The sequence below is a fragment of the Eubalaena glacialis genome, chromosome 1 (genome assembly GCF_028564815.1).
Source record: "Eubalaena glacialis isolate mEubGla1 chromosome 1, mEubGla1.1.hap2.+ XY, whole genome shotgun sequence".
NCBI lineage: Eukaryota > Metazoa > Chordata > Mammalia > Artiodactyla > Balaenidae > Eubalaena > Eubalaena glacialis.
The window spans coordinates 145,577,635-145,602,923 of NC_083716.1; positions in this window are offsets into that span (position 1 = coordinate 145,577,635).

The following is a 25,289-nucleotide window of genomic DNA, read 5'->3' on the forward strand; positions in this document are numbered from 1 at the left end:
TGCAACCTGGATTGACCATATCTAGACCCACAGCTGGATGAGACATAAGGCTGGACACTCTTGGGGCTGAGAGTTTTGGTGAGGTTGGGTGAGGAAACGCAGACCCTTTAAAGTAATACCGCGAGGTACCCACCCCGTGGGTCCCAAATCTCCAGGTTCAAGGGCATCTTCCTACATTGAAAACGTGCATGGGAAACCCAGAAGATGGTACAGCGTGTGATCGGGAAAGGTTTCTAAAACGCACCTCATTTCTCCTCTCCTTGTGCTCGGGTTCGCCATTCCAGCCGCTTTACTAACAATCTCCCTACTTGGAGAATCAGCACCTTGAAGCTCCTGTTTCTTTTGTACAGGTTGCAATTTGTCCTGAGGATGAACGGGAAGAGGGGGAACCAACGAGAGACTAGCTCTAGGTGTTGGCTCATGCACAGGTCACTCTATTTCCCCATCATGAAGAAGAATGAAGCACAGGCTCAGCCTGCCCCCCGGAACCAGAATAGGGCCTGAAGCAATCCTGCGCTTTTGCGGCCAGCTCCCAAAAAAGCGAGTTGACAAATGGAGCTCAGGGCCACTGCAATTCACAAACCTGCAGAGTTATAAATGATAACTCTCGTCCACAAATATATTGAGGGAAGGCAACGAAGAGGATTTGAAAGCAAGGCAGAATGGCAGGAAACAGATTTCAGGAGGTAGATTCAACTCGCCTTTAAAGCACATGAAAAGCGGCAAAACGTTGACAATGATTCCCTTGGCTAACAAGAGCGTATGCGTTTTTTCCTGAATATATTCAGGAAAAAACGCATACGCCCTTGTTGGCCAACCAAGCAAGCCGGAAGTGCAAATCAGCACTACAAAGAAGTCTCGCTTGCCATCGGTCAAAAGGGCCATGCTGCAAAAAGAGTAAACACCAGAAATGCAGGACAGGCCATGGAGACATGGGAGCCTTGCTAGGCTGAGGGGTGGGATGTCAATTGCCAACAGCCACTCTGGAGAAGTGTACGGTGTGTCCTGAAACATGTAATAAACACAGCTTACAGAGCATAGGGCACTTCCACTCATGGGCGTATAAATTGGGAAAACTAAAAATCAACAAGACACAGGCACCCCAAAGTTTAGGGCTGCTCTGTGTACAAGAACCTCCACTTAGCTACACCTTAAGTATCCCAGGAAAGAGAAATATGGATAAAGAAGTTGTGCTACTTAGGCACAATAGAATATCACTCAGCCATGAAATCAATGTCATAAGGCTAGTAGCAGCATGATGAGTGGATTTAGGGACGAGGATTCTAAGTGAAATAAGTCACACAGAAAAAGACTCTTATCCTAAGATATCACTTATAGAGGGCATGTCAAAATCGCTACACTTGAACTGAATTACAAAACAGAACAGAGTCACGCATTTAGAAGACACACTATGGCTGCTTAACGGGAAAGGTGAGGTGGGCTGATGCATAAAACAAGGGTTTGAAATTAGCTCACATACCGTTCCATAAGCCAAATATGTAACAGACAAGACCTCCTCCCTGCTCAGTGAACTGGACTCAACACCCCCTATTCACCGCACAAGAATATATCTGACTAGCAAGAATCTTAAACCTATGTATTGATATGTCTCTGGAGTTGAATCAAGAGTGTGTAAAGCGGCATAAGCACAGCAGAGAAAAGCAGCTCAACCTCATTATCAAAATAAATTACTTTAAAAAAACCTCATAAAACAAAGACAGTGAAAGAGAGAGAAATTCTTACAAAATCTGTTTGGGGGCTCTGATGCAACCTGCATTGACCATATCTAGACCCACAGCTGGATGAGACAAAAGGCTGGACAATCTTGGGGCTGAGAGGATTGGTGAGGATGGGTGAGCAAACGCAGACCGTATAAAGTAATACCGCGTGGTACCCACCCCATGGGTCCCAAATCTCCAGGTTCAAGGGCATCTTCCTACATCGAAAACATGCCTGGGAAACCCAGAAGATGGTACACCGTGTGATCGGGAAACGTTTCTAAAACGCACCTCATTTCTCCTCTCCTTGTGCTCGGGTTCGCCATTCCAGCCGCTTTACTAACAATCTCCCTACTTGGAGAATCAGCACCTGGAACCTCCTGTTTGTTTCGAACAGGTTGCAATTTGTCCTAAGGATGAACGGGAAGATGGGGAACCAATGAGAGACTAGCTCTAGGTGTTGGGACAGGCACAGGTCACTCTATTTCCCCATCAGGAAGAAGAATGAAGCACAGGCTGAGCCTGCCCCCCGGAACCAGAATAGGGCCTGAAGCAATCCTGCGCTTCTGCGGCCAGCTCCCAAAAAAGCGAGTTGACAAATGGAGCTCAGGACCACTGCAATTCACAAACCTGCAGAGTTATAAATGATAACTCTCGTCCACAAATATATTGAGGGAAGGCAACGAAGAGGATTTGAAAGCAAGGCAGAATGGCAGGAAACAGATTTCAGGAGGTAGATTCGACTCGCCTTTAAAGCACATGAAAAGCGGCAAAACGTTGACAATGATGCCCTTGGCTAACAAGGGCGTTTGCGTTTTTTCCTGAATATATTCAGGAAAAAACGCATACGCCCTTTTTGGCCAACCAAGCAAGCCGGAAGTGCAAATCAGCACTACAAAGAAGTCTCGCTTGCCATCGGTCAAAAGGGCCACGCTGCAAAAAGAGTAAACACCAGAAATGCAGGACAGGCCATGGAGACATGGGAGCCTTGCTAGGCTGAGGGGTGGGATGTCAATTGCCAACAGCCACTCTGGAGAAGTGTACGGTGTGTCCTGAAACATGTAATAAACACAGCTTACAGAGCATAGGGCACTTCCACTCATGGGCGTATAAATTGGGAAAACTAAAAATCAACAAGACACAGGCACCCCAAAGTTTCGGGCTGCTCTGTGTACAAGAACCTCCACTTAGGTACACCTTAAACATGCCAGGAAAGAGAAAAATGGATAAAGAAGTTGTGGTACTTAGGCACAATGGAATATCACTCAGCCATGAAATCAATGTCATAAGGCTAGTAGCAGCATGATGAGTGGATTTAGGGACGAGGATTCTAAGTGAAATAAGTCACACAGAAAAAGACAGTTATCCTAAGATATCACTTATAGAGGGCATGTCAAAATCGCTACACTTGAACTGAATTACAAAACAGAACAGAGTCACACATTTAGAAGACACACTATGGCTGCTTAACGGGAAAGGTGAGGTGGGCTGATGCATAAAACAAGGGTTTGAAATTAGCTCACATACCGTTCCATAAGCCAAATATGTAATAGACAAGACCTCCTCCCTGCTCAGTGAACTGGACTCAACACCCCCTATTCACCGCACAAGAATATATCTGACTAGCAAGAATCTTAAAACCTATGTATTGATATCTCTCTGGAGTTGAATCAAGAGGGTGTAAAGCGGCATAAACACAGCAGGGAAAAGCAGCTCAACCCCATTATCAAAATAAATTACTTAAAATGAACGCCATAAAACAAAGACAGTGAAAGAGAGAGAAATTCTTACAAAATCCGTTCGGAGGCTCTGATGCAACCTGGATTGACCATATCTAGACCCACAGCTGGATGAGACATAAGGCTGGACACTCTTGGGGCTGAGAGGTTTGGTGAGGTTGGGTGAGGAAACGCAGACCCTTTAAAGTAATACCGCGGGGTACCCACCCCATGGGTCCCAAATCTCCAGGTTCAAGGGCATCTTCCTACATTGAAAACGTGCATGGGAAACCCAGAAGATGGTACAGCGTGTGATCGGGAAAGGTTTCTAAAACGCACCTCATTTCTCCTCTCCTTGTGCTCGGGTTCGCCATTCCAGCCGCTTTACTAACCATCTCCCTACTTGGAGAATCAGCACCTTGAAGCTCCTGTTCGTTTCGTACAGGTTGCAATTTGTCCTGAGGATGAACGGGAAGAGGTGGAACCAATGAGAGACTAGCTCTAGGTGTTGGGACAGGCACAGGTCACTCTATTTCCCCATCATGAAGAAGAATGAAGCACAGGCTCAGCCTGCCCCCCGGAACCAGAATAGGGCCTGAAGCAATCCTGCGCTTTTGCGGCCAGCTCCCAAAAAAGCGAGTTGACAAATGGAGCTCAGGGCCACTGCAATTCACAAACCTGCAGAGTTATAAATGATAACTCTCGTCCACAAATATATTGAGGGAAGGCAACGAAGAGGATTTGAAAGCAAGGCAGAATGGCAGGAAACAGATTTCAGGAGGTAGATTCGACTCGCCTTTAAAGCACATGAAAAGCGGCAAAACGTTGACAATGATGCCCTTGGCTAACAAGGGCGTATGCGTTTTTTCCTGAATATATTCAGGAAAAAACGCATACGCCCTTGTTGGCCAACCAAGCAAGCCGGAAGTGCAAATCAGCACTACAAAGAAGTCTCGCTTGCCATCGGTCAAAAGGGCCACGCTGCAAAAAGAGTAAACACCAGAAATGCAGGACAGGCCATGGAGACATGGGAGCCTTGCTAGGCTGAGGGGTGGGATGTCAATTGCCAACAGCCACTCTGGAGAAGTGTACGGTGTGTCCTGAAACATGTAATAAACACAGCTTACAGAGCATAGGGCACTTCCACTCATGGGCGTATAAATTGGGAAAACTAAAAATCAACAAGACACAGGCACCCCAAAGTTTAGGGCTGCTCTGTGTACAAGAACCTCCACTTAGCTACACCTTAAGTATCCCAGGAAAGAGAAATATGGATAAAGAAGTTGTGCTACTTAGGCACAATAGAATATCACTCAGCCATGAAATCAATGTCATAAGGCTAGTAGCAGCATGATGAGTGGATTTAGGGACGAGGATTCTAAGTGAAATTAGTCACACAGAAAAAGACTCTTATCCTAAGATATCACTTATAGAGGGCATGTCAAAATCGCTACACTTGAACTGAATTACAAAACAGAACAGAGTCACGCATTTAGAAGACACACTATGGCTGCTTAACGGGAAAGGTGAGGTGGGCTGATGCATAAAACAAGGGTTTGAAATTAGCTCACATACCGTTCCATAAGCCAAATATGTAACAGACAAGACCTCCTCCCTGCTCAGTGAACTGGACTCAACACCCCCTATTCACCGCACAAGAATATATCTGACTAGCAAGAATCTTAAAACCTATGTATTGATATGTCTCTGGAGTTGAATCAAGAGTGTGTAAAGCGGCATAAGCACAGCAGAGAAAAGCAGCTCAACCTCATTATCAAAATAAATTACTTAAAAAAAACCTCATAAAACAAAGACAGTGAAAGAGAGAGAAATTCTTACAAAATCTGTTTGGGGGCTCTGATGCAACCTGCATTGACCATATCTAGACCCACAGCTGGATGAGACAAAAGGCTGGACAATCTTGGGGATGAGAGGATTGGTGAGGATGGGTGAGCAAACGCAGACCGTATAAAGTAATACCGCGTGGTACCCACCCCATGGGTCCCAAATCTCCAGGTTCAAGGGCATCTTCCTACATCGAAAACATGCCTGGGAAACCCAGAAGATGGTACACCGTGTGATCGGGAAACGTTTCTAAAACGCACCTCATTTCTCCTCTCCTTGTGCTCGGGTTCGCCATTCCAGCCGCTTTACTAACAATCTCCCTACTTGGAGAATCAGCACCTGGAACCTCCTGTTTGTTTCGAACAGGTTGCAATTTGTCCTAAGGAAGAACGGGAAGATGGGGAACCAATGAGAGACTAGCTCTAGGTGTTGGGACAGGCACAGGTCACTCTATTTCCCCATCAGGAAGAAGAATGAAGCACAGGCTGAGCCTGCCCCCCGGAACCAGAATAGGGCCTGAAGCAATCCTGCGCTTCTGCGGCCAGCTCCCAAAAAAGCGAGTTGACAAATGGAGCTCAGGACCACTGCAATTCACAAACCTGCAGAGTTATAAATGATAACTCTCGTCCACAAATATATTGAGGGAAGGCAACGAAGAGGATTTGAAAGCAAGGCAGAATGGCAGGAAACAGATTTCAGGAGGTAGATTCGACTCGCCTTTAAAGCACATGAAAAGCGGCAAAACGTTGACAATGATGCCCTTGGCTAACAAGGGCGTATGCGTTTTTTCCTGAATATATTCAGGAAAAAACGCATACGCCCTTGTTGGCCAACCAAGCAAGCCGGAAGTGCAAATCAGCACTACAAAGAAGTCTCGCTTGCCATCGGTCAAAAGGGCCACGCTGCAAAAAGAGTAAACACCAGAAATGCAGGACAGGCCATGGAGACATGGGAGCCTTGCTAGGCTGAGGGGTGGGATGTGAATTGCCAACAGCCACTCTGGAGAAGTGTACGGTGTGTCCTGAAACATGTAATAAACACAGCTTACAGAGCATAGGGCACTTCCACTCATGGGCGTATAAATTGGGAAAACTAAAAATCAACAAGACACAGGCACCCCAAAGTTTCGGGCTGCTCTGTGTACAAGAACCTCCACTTAGGTACACCTTAAACATGCCAGGAAAGAGAAAAATGGATAAAGAAGTTGTGGTACTTAGGCACAATGGAATATCACTCAGCCATGAAATCAATGTCATAAGGCTAGTAGCAGCATGATGAGTGGATTTAGGGACGAGGATTCTAAGTGAAATAAGTCACACAGAAAAAGACAGTTATCCTAAGATATCACTTATAGAGGGCATGTCAAAATCGCTACACTTGAACTGAATTACAAAACAGAACAGAGTCACACATTTAGAAGACACACTATGGCTGCTTAACGGGAAAGGTGAGGTGGGCTGATGCATAAAACAAGGGTTTGAAATTAGCTCACATACCGTTCCATAAGCCAAATATGTAATAGACAAGACCTCCTCCCTGCTCAGTGAACTGGACTCAACACCCCCTATTCACCGCACAAGAATATATCTGACTAGCAAGAATCTTAAAACCTATGTATTGATATCTCTCTGGAGTTGAATCAAGAGGGTGTAAAGCGGCATAAACACAGCAGGGAAAAGCAGCTCAACCCCATTATCAAAATAAATTACTTAAAATGAACGCCATAAAACAAAGACAGTGAAAGAGAGAGAAATTCTTACAAACTCCGTTCGGAGGCTCTGATGCAACCTGGATTGACCATATCTAGACCCACAGCTGGATGAGACATAAGGCTGGACACTCTTGGGGCTGAGAGGTTTGGTGAGGTTGGGTGAGGAAACGCAGACCCTTTAAAGTAATACCGCGGGGTACCCACCCCATGGGTCCCAAATCTCCAGGTTCAAGGGCATCTTCCTACATTGAAAACGTGCATGGGAAACCCAGAAGATGGTACAGCGTGTGATCGGGAAAGGTTTCTAAAACGCACCTCATTTCTCCTCTCCTTGTGCTCGGGTTCGCCATTCCAGCCGCTTTACTAACCATCTCCCTACTTGGAGAATCAGCACCTTGAAGCTCCTGTTTGTTTCGTACAGGTTGCAATTTGTCCTGAGGATGAACGGGAAGAGGTGGAACCAATGAGAGACTAGCTCTAGGTGTTGGGGACAGGCACAGGTCACTCTATTTCCCCATCAGGAAGAAGAATGAAGCACAGGCTCAGCCTGCCCCCCGGAACCAGAATAGGGCCTGAAGCAATCCTGCGCTTTTGCGGCCAGCTCCCAAAAAAGCGAGTTGACAAATGGAGCTCAGGGCCACTGCAATTCACAAACCTGCAGAGTTATAAATGATAACTCTCGTCCACAAATATATTGAGGGAAGGCAACGAAGAGGATTTGAAAGCAAGGCAGAATTGCAGGAAACAGATTTCAGGAGGTAGATTCGACTCGCCTTTAAAGCACATGAAAAGCGGCAAAACTTTGACAATGATGCCCTTGGCCAATAAGGGCGTATGCGTTTTTTCCTGAATATATTCAGGAAAAAACGCATACGCCCTTTTTGGCCAACCAAGCAAGCCGGAAGTGCCAATCAGCGCTACAAACAAGTCTCGCTTGCCATCGGTCAAAAGGGCCATGCTGCCAAAAGTGTAAAAACCAGAAATTCAGGACAGGCCATGGAGACATGGGAGCCTTGCTACGCTGATGGGCAGGATGCCAATTGCCAACAGCCACTCTGGAGAAGTGTACGGTGTGTCCTGAAACATGTAATAAACACAGCTTACAGAGCATAGGGCACTTCCACTCATGGGCGTATAAATTGGGAAAACTAAAAATCAACAAGACTCAGGCACCCCAAAGTTTAGGGCTGCTCTGTGTACAAGAACCTCCACTTAGGTACACCTTAAACATGCCAGGAAAGAGAAAAATGGATAAAGAAGTTGTGGTACTTAGGCACAATGGAATATCACTCAGCCATGAAATCAATGTCATAAGGCTAGTAGCAGCATGATGAGTGGATTTAGGGACGAGGATTCTAAGTGAAATAAGTCACACAGAAAAAGACTCTTATCCTAAGATATCACTTATAGAGGGCATGTCGAAATCGCTACACTTGAACTGAATTACAAAACAGAACAGAGTCACACATTTAGAAGACACACTATGGCTGCTTAACGGGAAAGGTGAGGTGGGCTGATGCATAAAACAAGGGTTTGAAATTAGCTCACATACCGTTCCATAAGCCAAATATGTAACAGACAAGACCTCCTCCCTGCTCAGTGAACTGGACTCAACACCCCCTATTCACCGCACAAGAATATATCTGACTAGCAAGAATCTTAAAACCTATGTATTGATATCTCTCTGGAGTTGATTCAAGAGGGTGTAAAGCGGCATAAACACAGCAGGGAAAAGCAGCTCAACCCCATTATCAAAATAAATTACTTAAAATGGACCCCATAAAACAAAGACAGTTAAAGAGAGAGAAATTCTTACAAAATCCGTTCGGGGGATCTGATGCAACCTGGATTGACCATATCTAGACCCACAGCTGGATGAGATAAAAGGCTGGACAATCTTGGGGCTGAGAGGATTGGTGAGGTTGGGTGAGCAAACGCAGACCGTTTAAAGTAATACCGCGTGGTACCCACCCCATGGGTCCCAAATCTCCAGGTTCAAGGGCATCTTCCTACATCGAAAACATGCCTGGGAAACCCAGAAGATGGTACACCGTGTGATCGGGAAAGGTTTCTAAAACGCACCTCATTTCTCCTCTCCTTGTGCTCGGGTTCGCCATTCCAGCCGCTTTACTAACCATCTCCCTACTTGGAGAATCAGCACCTTGAAGCTCCTGTTTCTTTCGTACAGGTTGCAATTTGTCCTGAGGATGAACGGGAAGAGGGGGAACCAACGAGAGACTAGCTCTAGGTGTTGGGACAGGCACAGGTCACTCTATTTCCCCATCAGGAAGAAGAATGAAGCACAGGCTCAGCCTGCCCCCCGGAACCAGAATAGGGCCTGAAGCAATCCTGCGCTTTTCCGGCCAGCTCCCAAAAAAGCGAGTTGACAAATGGAGCTCAGGGCCACTGCAATTCACAAACCTGCAGAGTTATAAATGATAACTCTCGTCCACAAATATATTGAGGGAAGGCAACGAAGAGGATTTGAAAGCAAGGCAGAATTGCAGGAAACAGATTTCAGGAGGTAGATTCGACTCGCCTTTAAAGCACATGAAAAGTGGCAAAACGTTGACAATGATGCCCTTGGCCAAAAAGGGCGTATGCGTTTTTTCCTGAATATATTCAGGTAAAAACGCATACGCCCTTTTTGGCCAACCAAGCAAGCCGGAAGTGCAAATCAGCACTACAAAGAAGTCTCGCTTGCCATCGGTCAAAAGGGCCATGCTGCCAAAAGTGTAAAAACCAGAAATTCAGGACAGGCCATGGAGACATGGGAGCCTTGCTACGCTGATGGGCAGGATGCCAATTGCCAACAGCCACTCTGGAGAAGTGTACGGTGTGTCCTGAAACATGTAATAAACACAGCTTACAGAGCATAGGGCACTTCCACTCATGGGCGTATAAATTGGGAAAACTAAAAATCAACAAGACACAGGCACCCCAAAGTTTCCGGCTGCTCTGTGTACAAGAACCTCCACTTAGGTACACCTTAAACATGCCAGGAAAGAGAAAAATGGATAAAGAAGTTGTGGTACTTAGGCACAATGGAATATCACTCAGCCATGAAATCAATGTCATAAGGCTAGTAGCAGCATGATGAGTGGATGTAGGGACGAGGATTCTAAGTGAAATAAGTCACACAGAAAAAGACAGTTATCCTAAGATATCACTTATAGAGGGCATGTCAAAATCGCTACACTTGAACTGAATTACAAAACAGAACAGAGTCACACATTTAGAAGACACACTATGGCTGCTTAACGGGAAAGGTGAGGTGGGCTGATGCATAAAACAAGGGTTTGAAATTAGCTCACATACCGTTCCATAAGCCAAATATGTAACAGACAAGACCTCCTCCCTGCTCAGTGAACTGGACTCAACACCCCCTATTCACCGCACAAGTATATATCTGACTAGCAAGAATCTTAAAACCTATGTATTGATATCTCTCTGGAGTTGATTCAAGAGGGTGTAAAGCGGCATAAACACAGCAGGGAAAAGCAGCTCAACCCCATTATCAAAATAAATTACTTAAAATGGACCCCATAAAACAAAGACAGTTAAAGAGAGAGAAATTCTTACAAAATCCGTTCGGGGGATCTGATGCAACCTGGATTGACCATATCTAGACCCACAGCTGGATGAGACAAAAGGCTGGACAATCTTGGGGCTGAGAGGATTGGTGAGGTTGGGTGAGCAAACGCAGACCGTTTAAAGTAATACCGCGTGGTACCCACCCCATGGGTCCCAAATCTCCAGGTTCAAGGGCATCTTCCTACATCGAAATCATGCCTGGGAAACCCAGAAGATGGTACACCGTGTGATCGGGAAAGGTTTCTAAAACGCACCTCATTTCTCCTCTCCTTGTGCTCGGGTTCGCCATTCCAGCCGCTTTACTAACCATCTCCCTACTTGGAGAATCAGCACCTTGAAGCTCCTGTTTCTTTCGTACAGGTTGCAATTTGTCCTGAGGATGAACGGGAAGAGGGGGAACCAACGAGAGACTAGCTCTAGGTGTTGGGACATGCACAGGTCACTCTATTTCCGCATCAGGAAGAAGAATGAAGCACAGGCTCAGCCTGCCCCCCGGATCCAGAATAGGGCCTGAAGCAATCCTGCGCTTTTGCGGCCAGCTCCCAAAAAAGCGAGTTGACAAATGGAGCTCAGGGCCACTGCAATTCACAAACCTGCAGAGTTATCAATGATAACTCTCGTCCACAAATATATTAAGGGAAGGCAACGAAGAGGATTTGAAAGCAAGGCAGAATTGCAGGAAACAGATTTCAGGAGGTAGATTCGACTCGCCTTTAAAGCACATGAAAAGTGGCAAAACGTTGACAATGATGCCCTTGGCCAAAAAGGGCGTATGCGTTTTTTCCTGAATATATTCAGGAAAAAACGCATACGCCCTTTTTGGCCAACCAAGCAAGCCGGAAGTGCAAATCAGCACTACAAAGAAGTCTCGCTTGCCATCGGTCAAAAGGGCCATGCTGCCAAAAGTGTAAAAACCAGAAATTCAGGACAGGCCATGGAGACATGGGAGCCTTGTTACGCTGATGGGCAGGATGCCAATTGCCAACAGCCACTCTGGAGAAGTGTACGGTGTGTCCTGAAACATGTAATAAACACAGCTTACAGAGCATAGGGCACTTCCACTCATGGGCGTATAAATTGGGAAAACTAAAAATCAACAAGACTCAGGCACCCCAAAGTTTAGGGCTGCTCTGTGTACAAGAACCTCCACTTAGGTACACCTTATGTATCCCAGGAAAGAGAAAAATGGATAAAGAAGTTGTGGTACTTAGGCACAATGGAATATCACTCAGCCATGAAATCAATGTCATAAGGCTAGTAGCAGCATGATGAGTGGATTTAGGGACGAGGATTCTAAGTGAAATAAGTCACACAGAGAAAGACTCTTATCCTAAGATATCACTTATAGAGGGCATGTCGAAATCGCTACACTTGAACTGAATTACAAAACAGAACAGAGTCACACATTTAGAAGACACACTATGGCTGCTTAACGGGAAAGGTGAGGTGGGCTGATGCATAAAACAAGGTTTGAAATTAGCTCACATACCGTTCCATAAGCCAAATATGTAACAGACAAGACCTCCTCCCTGCTCAGTGAACTGGACTCAACACCCCCTATTCACCGCACAAGAATATATCTGACTAGCAAGAATCTTAAAACCTATGTATTGATATCTCTCTGGAGTTGAATCAAGAGGGTGTAAAGCGGCATAAACACAGCAGGGAAAAGCAGCTCAACCCCATTATCAAAATAAATTACTTAAAATGAACGCCATAAAACAAAGACAGTGAAAGAGAGAGAAATTCTTACAAAATCCGTTCGGAGGCTCTGATGCAACCTGGATTGACCATATCTCGACCCACAGCTGGATGAGACAAAAGGCTGGACAATCTTGGGGCTGAGAGGATTGGTGAGGTTGGGTGAGCAAACGCAGACCGTTTAAAGTAATACCGCGTGGTACCCACCCCGTGGGTCCCAAATCTCCAGGTTCAAGGGCATCTTCCTACATCGAAAACATGCCTGGGAAACCCAGAAGATGGTACAGCGTGTGATCGGGAAAGGTTTCTAAAACGCACCTCATTTCTCCTCTCCTTGTGCTCGGGTTCGCCATTCCAGCCGCTTTACTAACAATCTCCCTACTTGGAGAATCAGCACCTGGAACCTCCTGTTTGTTTCGTACAGGTTGCAATTTGTCCTGAGGATGAACGGGAAGACGGGGAACCAATGAGAGACTAGCTCTAGGTGTTGGGACAGGCACAGGTCACTCTATTTCCCCATCAGGAAGAAGAATGAAGCACAGGCTCAGCCTGCCCCCCGGAACCAGAATAGGGCCTGAAGCAATCCTGCGCTTTTGCGGCCAGCTCCCAAAAAAGCGAGTTGACAAATGGAGCTCAGGGCCACTGCAATTCACAAACCTGCAGAGTTATAAATGATAACTCTCGTCCACAAATATATTGAGGGAAGGCAACGAAGAGGATTTGAAAGCAAGGCAGAATTGCAGGAAACAGATTTCAGGAGGTAGATTCGACTCGCCTTTAAAGCACATGAAAAGCGGCAAAACGTTGACAATGATGCCCTTGGCCAATAAGGGCGTATGCGTTTCTTCCTGAATATATTCAGGAAAAAACGCATACGCCCTTTTTGGCCAACCAAGCAAGCCGGAAGTGCAAATCAGCACTACAAAGAAGTCTCGCTTGCCATCGGTCAAAAGGGCCATGCTGCCAAAAGTGTAAACACCAGAAATTCAGGACAGGCCATGGAGACATGGGAGCCTTGCTACGCTGATGGGCAGGATGCCAATTGCCAACAGCCACTCTGGAGAAGTGTACGGTGTGTCCTGAAACATGTAATAAACACAGCTTACAGAGCATAGGGCACTTCCACTCATGGGCGTATAAATTGGGAAAACTAAAAATCAACAAGACACAGGCACCCCAAAGTTTCCGGCTGCTCTGTGTACAAGAACCTCCACTTAGGTACACCTTATGTATCCCAGGAAAGAGAAAAATGGATAAAGAAGTTGTGGTACTTAGGCACAATGGAATATCACTCAGCCATGAAATCAATGTCATAAGGCTAGTAGCAGCATGATGAGTGGATGTAGGGACGAGGATTCTAAGTGAAATAAGTCACACAGAAAAAGACAGTTATCCTAAGATATCACTTATAGAGGGCATGTCAAAATCGCTACACTTGAACTGAATTACAAAACAGAACAGAGTCACACATTTAGAAGACACACTATGGCTGCTTAACGGGAAAGGTGAGGTGGGCTGATGCATAAAACAAGGGTTTGAAATTAGCTCACATACCGTTCCATAAGCCAAATATGTAACAGACAAGACCTCCTCCCTGCTCAGTGAACTGGACTCAACACCCCCTATTCACCGCACAAGAATATATCTGACTAGCAAGAATCTTAAAACCTATGTATTGATATCTCTCTGGAGTTGATTCAAGAGGGTGTAAAGCGGCATAAACACAGCAGGGAAAAGCAGCTCAACCCCATTATCAAAATAAATTACTTAAAATGGACCCCATAAAACAAAGACAGTTAAAGAGAGAGAAATTCTTACAAAATCCGTTCGGGGGATCTGATGCAACCTGGATTGACCATATCTAGACCCACAGCTGGATGAGACAAAAGGCTGGACAATCTTGGGGCTGAGAGGATTGGTGAGGTTGGGTGAGCAAACGCAGACCGTTTAAAGTAATACCGCGTGGTACCCACCCCGTGGGTCCCAAATCTCCAGGTTCAAGGGCATCTTCCTACATCGAAAACATGCCTGGGAAACCCAGAAGATGGTACACCGTGTGATCGGGAAAGGTTTCTAAAACGCACCTCATTTCTCCTCTCCTTGTGCTCGGGTTCGCCATTCCAGCCGCTTTACTAACCATCTCCCTACTTGGAGAATCAGCACCTTGAAGCTCCTGTTTCTTTCGTACAGGTTGCAATTTGTCCTGAGGATGAACGGGAAGAGGGGGAACCAACGAGAGACTAGCTCTAGGTGTTGGGACATGCACAGGTCACTCTATTTCCGCATCAGGAAGAAGAATGAAGCACAGGCTCAGCCTGCCCCCCGGATCCAGAATAGGGCCTGAAGCAATCCTGCGCTTTTGCGGCCAGCTCCCAAAAAAGCGAGTTGACAAATGGAGCTCAGGGCCACTGCAATTCACAAACCTGCAGAGTTATCAATGATAACTCTCGTCCACAAATATATTAAGGGAAGGCAACGAAGAGGATTTGAAAGCAAGGCAGAATTGCAGGAAACAGATTTCAGGAGGTAGATTCGACTCGCCTTTAAAGCACATGAAAAGCAGCAAAACGTTGACAATGATGCCCTTGGCCAACAAGGGCGTATGCGTTTTTTCCTGAATATATTCAGGAAAAAACGCATACGCCCTTGTTGGCCAACCAAGCAAGCCGGAAGTGCAAATCAGCACTACAAAGAAGTCTCGCTTGCCATCGGTCAAAAGGGCCATGCTGCCAAAAGTGTAAACACCAGAAATGCAGGACAGGCCATGGAGACATGGGAGCCTTGCTAGGCTGAGGGGTGGGATGTCAATTGCCAACAGCCACTCTGGAGAAGTGTACGGTGTGTCCTGAAACATGTAATAAACACAGCTTACAGAGCATAGGGCACTTCCACTCATGGGCGTATAAATTGGGAAAACTAAAAATCAACAAGACAGAGGCACCCCAAAGTTTAGGGCTGCTCTGTGTGCAAGAACCTCCACTTAGCTACAACTTAAGTATCCCAGGAAAGAGAAAAATGGATAAAGAAGTTGTGGTACTTAGGCACAATAGAATATCACTCAGCCATGAAATCAATGTCATAAGGCTAGTAGCAGCATGATGAGTGGATTTAGGGACGAGGATTCTAAGTGAAATAAGTCACACAGAAAAAGACTCTTATCCTAAGATATCACTTATAGAGGGCATGTCAAAATCGCTACACTTGAACTGAATTACAAAACAGAACAGAGTCACGCATTTAGAAGACACACTATGGCTGCTTAACGGGAAAGGTGAGGTGGGCTGATGCATAAAACAAGGGTTTGAAATTAGCTCACATACCGTTCCATAAGCCAAATATGTAACAGACAAGACCTCCTCCCTGCTGAGTGAACTGGACTCAACACCCCCTATTCACCGCACAAGAATATATCTGACTAGCAAGAATCTTAAAACCTATGTATTGATATCTCTCTGGAGTTGAATCAAGAGGGTGTAAAGCGGCATAAACACAGCAGGGAAAAGCAGCTCAACCCCATTATCAAAATAAATTACTTAAAATGAACGCCATAAAACAAAGACAGTGAAAGAGAGAGAAATTCTTACAAAATCCGTTCGGAGGCTCTGATGCAACCTGGATTGACCATATCTAGACCCACAGCTGGATGAGACATAAGGCTGGACACTCTTGGGGCTGAGAGTTTTGGTGAGGTTGGGTGAGGAAACGCAGACCCTTTAAAGTAATACCGCGAGGTACCCACCCCGTGGGTCCCAAATCTCCAGGTTCAAGGGCATCTTCCTACATTGAAAACGTGCATGGGAAACCCAGAAGATGGTACAGCGTGTGATCGGGAAAGGTTTCTAAAACGCACCTCATTTCTCCTCTCCTTGTGCTCGGGTTCGCCATTCCAGCCGCTTTACTAACAATCTCCCTACTTGGAGAATCAGCACCTTGAAGCTCCTGTTTCTTTTGTACAGGTTGCAATTTGTCCTGAGGATGAACGGGAAGAGGGGGAACCAACGAGAGACTAGCTCTAGGTGTTGGCTCATGCACAGGTCACTCTATTTCCGCATCAGGAAGAAGAATGAAGCACAGGCTCAGCCTGCCCCCCGGAACCAGAATAGGGCCTGAAGCAATCCTGCGCTTTTGCGGCCAGCTCCCAAAAAAGCGAGTTGACAAATGGAGCTCAGGGCCACTGCAATTCACAAACCTGCAGAGTTATAAATGATAACTCTCGTCCACAAATATATTGAGGGAAGGCAACGAAGAGGATTTGAAAGCAAGGCAGAATGGCAGGAAACAGATTTCAGGAGGTAGATTCAACTCGCCTTTAAAGCACATGAAAAGCGGCAAAACGTTGACAATGATGCCCTTGGCTAACAAGGGCGTATGCGTTTTTTCCTGAATATATTCAGGAAAAAACGCATACGCCCTTGTTGGCCAACCAAGCAAGCCGGAAGTGCAAATCAGCACTACAAAGAAGTCTCGCTTGCCATCGGTCAAAAGGGCCACGCTGCAAAAAGAGTAAACACCAGAAATGCAGGACAGGCCATGGAGACATGGGAGCCTTGCTAGGCTGAGGGGTGGGATGTCAATTGCCAACAGCCACTCTGGAGAAGTGTACGGTGTGTCCTGAAACATGTAATAAACACAGCTTACAGAGCATAGGGCACTTCCACTCATGGGCGTATAAATTGGGAAAACTAAAAATCAACAAGACACAGGCACCCCAAAGTTTAGGGCTGATCTGTGTACAAGAACCTCCACTTAGCTACACCTTAAGTATCCCAGGAAAGAGAAATATGGATAAAGAAGTTGTGCTACTTAGGCACAATAGAATATCACTCAGCCATGAAATCAATGTCATAAGGCTAGTAGCAGCATGATGAGTGGATTTAGGGACGAGGATTCTAAGTGAAATAAGTCACACAGAAAAAGACTCTTATCCTAAGATATCACTTATAGAGGGCATGTCGAAATCGCTACACTTGAACTGAATTACAAAACAGAACAGAGTCACGCATTTAGAAGACACACTATGGCTGCTTAACGGGAAAGGTGAGGTGGGCTGATGCATAAAACAAGGGTTTGAAATTAGCTCACATACCGTTCCATAAGCCAAATATGTAACAGACAAGACCTCCTCCCTGCTCAGTGAACTGGACTCAACACCCCCTATTCACCGCACAAGAATATATCTGACTAGCAAGAATCTTAAAACCTATGTATTGATATGTCTCTGGAGTTGAATCAAGAGTGTGTAAAGCGGCATAAGCACAGCAGAGAAAAGCAGCTCAACCTCATTATCAAAATAAATTACTTAAAAAAAACCTCATAAAACAAAGACAGTGAAAGAGAGAGAAATTCTTACAAAATCTGTTTGGGGGCTCTGATGCAACCTGCATTGACCATATCTAGACCCACAGCTGGATGAGACAAAAGGCTGGACAATCTTGGGGCTGAGAGGATTGGTGAGGATGGGTGAGCAAACGCAGACCGTATAAAGTAATACCGCGTGGTACCCACCCCATGGGTCCCAAATCTCCAGGTTCAAGGGCATCTTCCTACATCGAAAACATGCCTGGGAAACCCAGAAGATGGTACACCGTGTGATCGGGAAACGTTTCTAAAACGCACCTCATTTCTCCTCTCCTTGTGCTCGGGTTCGCCATTCCAGCCGCTTTACTAACAATCTCCCTACTTGGAGAATCAGCACCTGGAACCTCCTGTTTGTTTCGAACAGGTTGCAATTTGTCCTAAGGATGAACGGGAAGATGGGGAACCAATGAGAGACTAGCTCTAGGTGTTGGGACAGGCACAGGTCACTCTATTTCCCCATCAGGAAGAAGAATGAAGCACAGGCTGAGCCTGCCCCCCGGAACCAGAATAGGGCCTGAAGCAATCCTGCGCTTTTGCGGCCAGCTCCCAAAAAAGCGAGTTGACAAATGGAGCTCAGGACCACTGCAATTCACAAACCTGCAGAGTTATAAATGATAACTCTCGTCCACAAATATATTGAGGGAAGGCAACGAAGAGGATTTGAAAGCAAGGCAGAATGGCAGGAAACAGATTTCAGGAGGTAGATTCGACTCGCCTTTAAAGCACATGAAAAGCGGCAAAACGTTGACAATGATGCCCTTGGCTAACAAGGGCGTATGCGTTTTTTCCTGAATATATTCAGGAAAAAACGCATACGCCCTTGTTGGCCAACCAAGCAAGCCGGAAGTGCAAATCAGCACTACAAAGAAGTCTCGCTTGCCATCGGTCAAAAGGGCCACGCTGCAAAAAGAGTAAACACCAGAAATGCAGGACAGGCCATGGAGACATGGGAGCCTTGCTAGACTGAGGGGTGGGATGTCAATTGCCAACAGCCACTCTGGAGAAGTGTACGGTGTGTCCTGAAACATGTAATAAACACAGCTTACAGAGCATAGGGCACTTCCACTCATGGGCGTATAAATTGGGAAAACTAAAAATCAACAAGACACAGGCACCCCAAAGTTTCGGGCTGCTCTGTGTACAAGAACCTCCACTTAGGTACACCTTAAACATGCCAGGAAAGAGAAAAATGGATAAAGAAGTTGTGGTACTTAGGCACAATGGAATATCACTCAGCCATGAAATCAATGTCATAAGGCTAGTAGCAGCATGATGAGTGGATGTAGGGACGAGGATTCTAAGTGAAATAAGTCACACAGAAAAAGACAGTTATCCTAAGATATCACTTATAGAGGGCATGTCAAAATCGCTACACTTGAACTGAATTACAAAACAGAACAGAGTCACATATTTCGAAGACACACTATGGCTGCTTAACGGGAAAGGTGAGGTGGGCTGATGCATAAAACAAGGGTTTGAAATTAGCTCACATACCGTTCCATAAGCCAAATATGTAACAGACAAGACCTCCTCCCTGCTCAGTGAACTGGACTCAACACCCCCTATTCACCGCACAAGAATATATCTGACTAGCAAGAATCTTAAAACCTATGTATTGATATCTCTCTGGAGTTGAATCAAGAGGGTGTAAAGCGGCATAAACACAGCAGGGAAAAGCAGCTCAACCCCATTATCAAAATAAATTACTTAAAATGAACGCCATAAAACAAAGACAGTGAAAGAGAGAGAAATTCTTACAAAATCCGTTCGGAGGCTCTGATGCAACCTGGATTGACCATATCTAGACCCACAGCTGGATGAGACATAAGGCTGGACACTCTTGGGGCTGAGAGTTTTGGTGAGGTTGGGTTAGGAAACGCAGACCCTTTAAAGTAATACCGCGAGGTACCCACCCCGTGGGTCCCAAATCTCCAGGTTCAAGGGCATCTTCCTACATTGAAAACGTGCATGGGAAACCCAGAAGATGGTACAGCGAGTGATCGGGAAAGGTTTCTAAAACGCACCTCATTTCTCCTCTCCTTGTGCTCGGGTTCGCCATTCCAGCCGCTTTACTAACAATCTCCCTACTTGGAGAATCAGCACCTTGAAGCTCCTGTTTGTTTCGTACAGGTTGCAATTTGTCCTGAGGATGAACGGGAAGAGGTGGAACCAAAGAGAGACTAGCTCTAGGTGTTGGGACAGGCACAGGTCTCTCTATTTCCCCATCAGGAAGAAGAATGTAGCACAGGCTCAGCCTGCCCCCCGGAACCAGAATAGGGCCTGAAGCAATCCTGCGCTTTTGCGGCCAGCTCCCAAAAAAGCGAGTTGACAAATGGAGCTCAGGACCACTGCAATTCACAAACCTGCAGAGTTATAAATGATAACTCTCGTCCACAAATATATTGAGGGAAGGCAACGAAGAGGATTTGAAAGCAAGGCAGAATGGCAGGAAACAGATTTCAGGAGGTAGATTCGACTCGCCTTTAAAGCACATGAAAAGCGGCAAAACGTTGACAATGATGCCCTTGGCTAACAAGGGCGTATGCGTTTTTTCCTGAATATATTCAGGAAAAAACGCATACGCCCTTGTTGGCCAACCAAGCAAGCCGGAAGTGCAAATCAGCACTACAAAGAAGTCTCGCTTGCCATCGGTCAAAAGGGCCACGCTGCAAAAAGAGTAAACACCAGAAATGCAGGACAGGCCATGGAGACATGGGAGCCTTGCTAGGCTGAGGGGTGGGATGTCAATTGCCAACAGCCACTCTGGAGAAGTGTACGGTGTGTCCTGAAACATGTAATAAACACAGCTTACAGAGCATAGGGCACTTCCACTCATGGGCGTATAAATTGGGAAAACTAAAAATCAACAAGACACAGGCACCCCAAAGTTTCGGGCTGCTCTGTGTACAAGAACCTCCACTTAGGTACACCTTAAACATGCCAGGAAAGAGAAAAATGGATAAAGAAGTTGTGGTACTTAGGCACAATGGAATATCACTCAGCCATGAAATCAATGTCATAAGGCTAGTAGCAGCATGATGAGTGGATTTAGGGACGAGGATTCTAAGTGAAATAAGTCACACAGAAAAAGACAGTTATCCTAAGATATCACTTATAGAGGGCATGTCAAAATCGCTACACTTGAACTGAATTACAAAACAGAACAGAGTCACACATTTAGAAGACACACTATGGCTGCTTAACGGGAAAGGTGAGGTGGGCTGATGCATAAAACAAGGGTTTGAAATTAGCTCACATACCGTTCCATAAGCCAAATATGTAATAGACAAGACCTCCTCCCTGCTCAGTGAACTGGACTCAACACCCCCTATTCACCGCACAAGAATATATCTGACTAGCAAGAATCTTAAAACCTATGTATTGATATCTCTCTGGAGTTGAATCAAGAGGGTGTAAAGCGGCATAAACACAGCAGGGAAAAGCAGCTCAACCCCATTATCAAAATAAATTACTTAAAATGAACGCCATAAAACAAAGACAGTGAAAGAGAGAGAAATTCTTACAAAATCCGTTCGGAGGCTCTGATGCAACCTGGATTGACCATATCTAGACCCACAGCTGGATGAGACATAAGGCTGGACACTCTTGGGGCTGAGAGTTTTGGTGAGGTTGGGTTAGGAAACGCAGACCCTTTAAAGTAATACCGCGAGGTACCCACCCCGTGGGTCCCAAATCTCCAGGTTCAAGGGCATCTTCCTACATTGAAAACGTGCATGGGAAACCCAGAAGATGGTACAGCGTGTGATCGGGAAAGGTTTCTAAAACGCACCTCATTTCTCCTCTCCTTGTGCTCGGGTTCGCCATTCCAGCCGCTTTACTAACAATCTCCCTACTTGGAGAATCAGCACCTTGAACCTCCTGCTTGTTTCGTACAGGTTGCAATTTGTCCTGAGGATGAACGGGAAGAGGTGGAACCAAAGAGAGACTAGCTCTAGGTGTTGGGACAGGCACAGGTCTCTCTATTTCCCCATCAGGAAGAAGAATGTAGCACAGGCTCAGCCTGCCCCCCGGAACCAGAATAGGGCCTGAAGCAATCCTGCGCTTTTGCGGCCAGCTCCCAAAAAAGCGAGTTGACAAATGGAGCTCAGGACCACTGCAATTCACAAACCTGCAGAGTTATAAATGATAACTCTCGTCCACAAATATATTGAGGGAAGGCAACGAAGAGGATTTGAAAGCAAGGCAGAATGGCAGGAAACAGATTTCAGGAGGTAGATTCGACTCGCCTTTAAAGCACATGAAAAGCGGCAAAACGTTGACAATGATGCCCTTGGCTAACAAGGGCGTATGCGTTTTTTCCTGAATATATTCAGGAAAAAACGCATACGCCCTTGTTGGCCAACCAAGCAAGCCGGAAGTGCAAATCAGCACTACAAAGAAGTCTCGCTTGCCATCGGTCAAAAGGGCCACGCTGCAAAAAGAGTAAACACCAGAAATGCAGGACAGGCCATGGAGACATGGGAGCCTTGCTAGGCTGAGGGGTGGGATGTCAATTGCCAACAGCCACTCTGGAGAAGTGTACGGTGTGTCCTGAAACATGTAATAAACACAGCTTACAGAGCATAGGGCACTTCCACTCATGGGCGTATAAATTGGGAAAACTAAAAATCAACAAGACACAGGCACCCCAAAGTTTCGGGCTGCTCTGTGTACAAGAACCTCCACTTAGGTACACCTTAAACATGCCAGGAAAGAGAAAAATGGATAAAGAAGTTGTGGTACTTAGGCACAATGGAATATCACTCAGCCATGAAATCAATGTCATAAGGCTAGTAGCAGCATGATGAGTGGATTTAGGGACGAGGATTCTAAGTGAAATAAGTCACACAGAAAAAGACAGTTATCCTAAGATATCACTTATAGAGGGCATGTCAAAATCGCTACACTTGAACTGAATTACAAAACAGAACAGAGTCACACATTTAGAAGACACACTATGGCTGCTTAACGGGAAAGGTGAGGTGGGCTGATGCATAAAACAAGGGTTTGAAATTAGCTCACATACCGTTCCATAAGCCAAATATGTAATAGACAAGACCTCCTCCCTGCTCAGTGAACTGGACTCAACACCCCCTATTCACCGCACAAGAATATATCTGACTAGCAAGAATCTTAAAACCTATGTATTGATATCTCTCTGGAGTTGAATCAAGAGGGTGTAAAGCGGCATAAACACAGCAGGGAAAAGCAGCTCAACCCCATTATCAAAATAAATTACTTAAAATGAACGCCATAAAACAAAGACAGTGAAAGAGAGAGAAATTCTTACAAAATCCGTTCGGAGGCTCTGATGCAACCTGGATTGACCATATCTAGACCCACAGCTGGATGAGACATAAGGCTGGACACTCTTGGGGCTGAGAGGTTTGGTGAGGTTGGGTGAGGAAACGCAGACCCTTTAAAGTAATACCGCGGGGTACCCACCCCATGGGTCCCAAATCTCCAGGTTCAAGGGCATCTTCCTACATTGAAAACGTGCATGGGAAACCCAGAAGATGGTACAGCGTGTGATCGGGAAAGGTTTCTAAAACGCACCTCATTTCTCCTCTCCTTGTGCTCGGGTTCGCCATTCCAGCCGCTTTACTAACAATCTCCCTACTTGGAGAATCAGCACCTTGAAGCTCCTGTTTGTTTCGTACAGGTTGCAATTTGTCCTGAGGATGAACGGGAAGAGGTGGAACCAATGAGAGACTAGCTCTAGGTGTTGGGACAGGCACAGGTCACTCTATTTCCCCATCAGGAAGAAGAATGAAGCACAGGCTCAGCCTGCCCCCCGGAACCAGAATAGGGCCTGAAGCAATCCTGCGCTTTTGCGGCCAGCTCCCAAAAAAGCGAGTTGACAAATGGAGCTCAGGGCCACTGCAATTCACAAACCTGCAGAGTTATAAATGATAACTCTCGTCCACAAATATATTGAGGGAAGGCAACGAAGAGGATTTGAAAGCAAGGCAGAATGGCAGGAAACAGATTTCAGGAGGTAGATTCGACTCGCCTTTAAAGCACATGAAAAGCGGCCAAACTTTGACAATGATGCCCTTGGCTAACAAGGGCGTATGCGTTTTTTCCTGAATATATTCAGGAAAAAACGCATACGCCCTTTTTGGCCAACCAAGCAAGCCGGAAGTGCAAATCAGCACTACAAAGAAGTCTCGCTTGCCATCGGTCAAAAGGGCCACGCTGCAAAAAGAGTAAACACCAGAAATGCAGGACAGGCCATGGAGACATGGGAGCCTTGCTAGGCTGAGGGGTGGGATGTCAATTGCCAACAGCCACTCTGGAGAAGTGTACGGTGTGTCCTGAAACATGTAATAAACACAGCTTACAGAGCATAGGGCACTTCCACTCATGGGCGTATAAATTGGGAAAACTAAAAATCAACAAGACACAGGCACCCCAAAGTTTTGGGCTGCTCTGTGTACAAGAACCTCCACTTAGGTACACCTTAAACATGCCAGGAAAGAGAAAAATGGATAAAGAAGTTGTGGTACTTAGGCACAATGGAATATCACTCAGCCATGAAATCAATGTCATAAGGCTAGTAGCAGCATGATGAGTGGATTTAGGGACGAGGATTCTAAGTGAAATAAGTCACACAGAAAAAGACAGTTATCCTAAGATATCACTTATAGAGGGCATGTCAAAATCGCTACACTTGAACTGAATTACAAAACAGAACAGAGTCACACATTTAGAAGACACACTATGGCTGCTTAACGGGAAAGGTGAGGTGGGCTGATGCATAAAACAAGGGTTTGAAATTAGCTCACATACCGTTCCATAAGCCAAATATGTAATAGACAAGACCTCCTCCCTGCTCAGTGAACTGGACTCAACACCCCCTATTCACCGCACAAGAATATATCTGACTAGCAAGAATCTTAAAACATATGTATTGATATCTCTCTGGAGTTGAATCAAGAGGGTGTAAAGCGGCATAAACACAGCAGGGAAAAGCAGCTCAACCCCATTATCAAAATAAATTACTTAAAATGAACGCCATAAAACAAAGACAGTGAAAGAGAGAGAAATTCTTACAAAATCCGTTCGGAGGCTCTGATGCAACCTGGATTGACCATATCTAGACCCACAGCTGGATGAGACATAAGGCTGGACACTCTTGGGGCTGAGAGGTTTGGTGAGGTTGGGTGAGGAAACGCAGACCCTTTAAAGTAATACCGCGGGGTACCCACCCCATGGGTCCCAAATCTCCAGGTTCAAGGGCATCTTCCTACATTGAAAACGTGCATGGGAAACCCAGAAGATGGTACAGCGTGTGATCGGGAAAGGTTTCTAAAACGCACCTCATTTCTCCTCTCCTTGTGCTCGGGTTCGCCATTCCAGCCGCTTTACTAACAATCTCCCTACTTGGAGAATCAGCACCTTGAAGCTCCTGTTTGTTTCGTACAGGTTGCAATTTGTCCTGAGGATGAACGGGAAGAGGTGGAACCAATGAGAGACTAGCTCTAGGTGTTGGGACAGGCACAGGTCACTCTATTTCCCCATCAGGAAGAAGAATGAAGCACAGGCTCAGCCTGCCCCCCGGAACCAGAATAGGGCCTGAAGCAATCCTGCGCTTTTGCGGCCAGCTCCCAAAAAAGCGAGTTGACAAATGGAGCTCAGGGC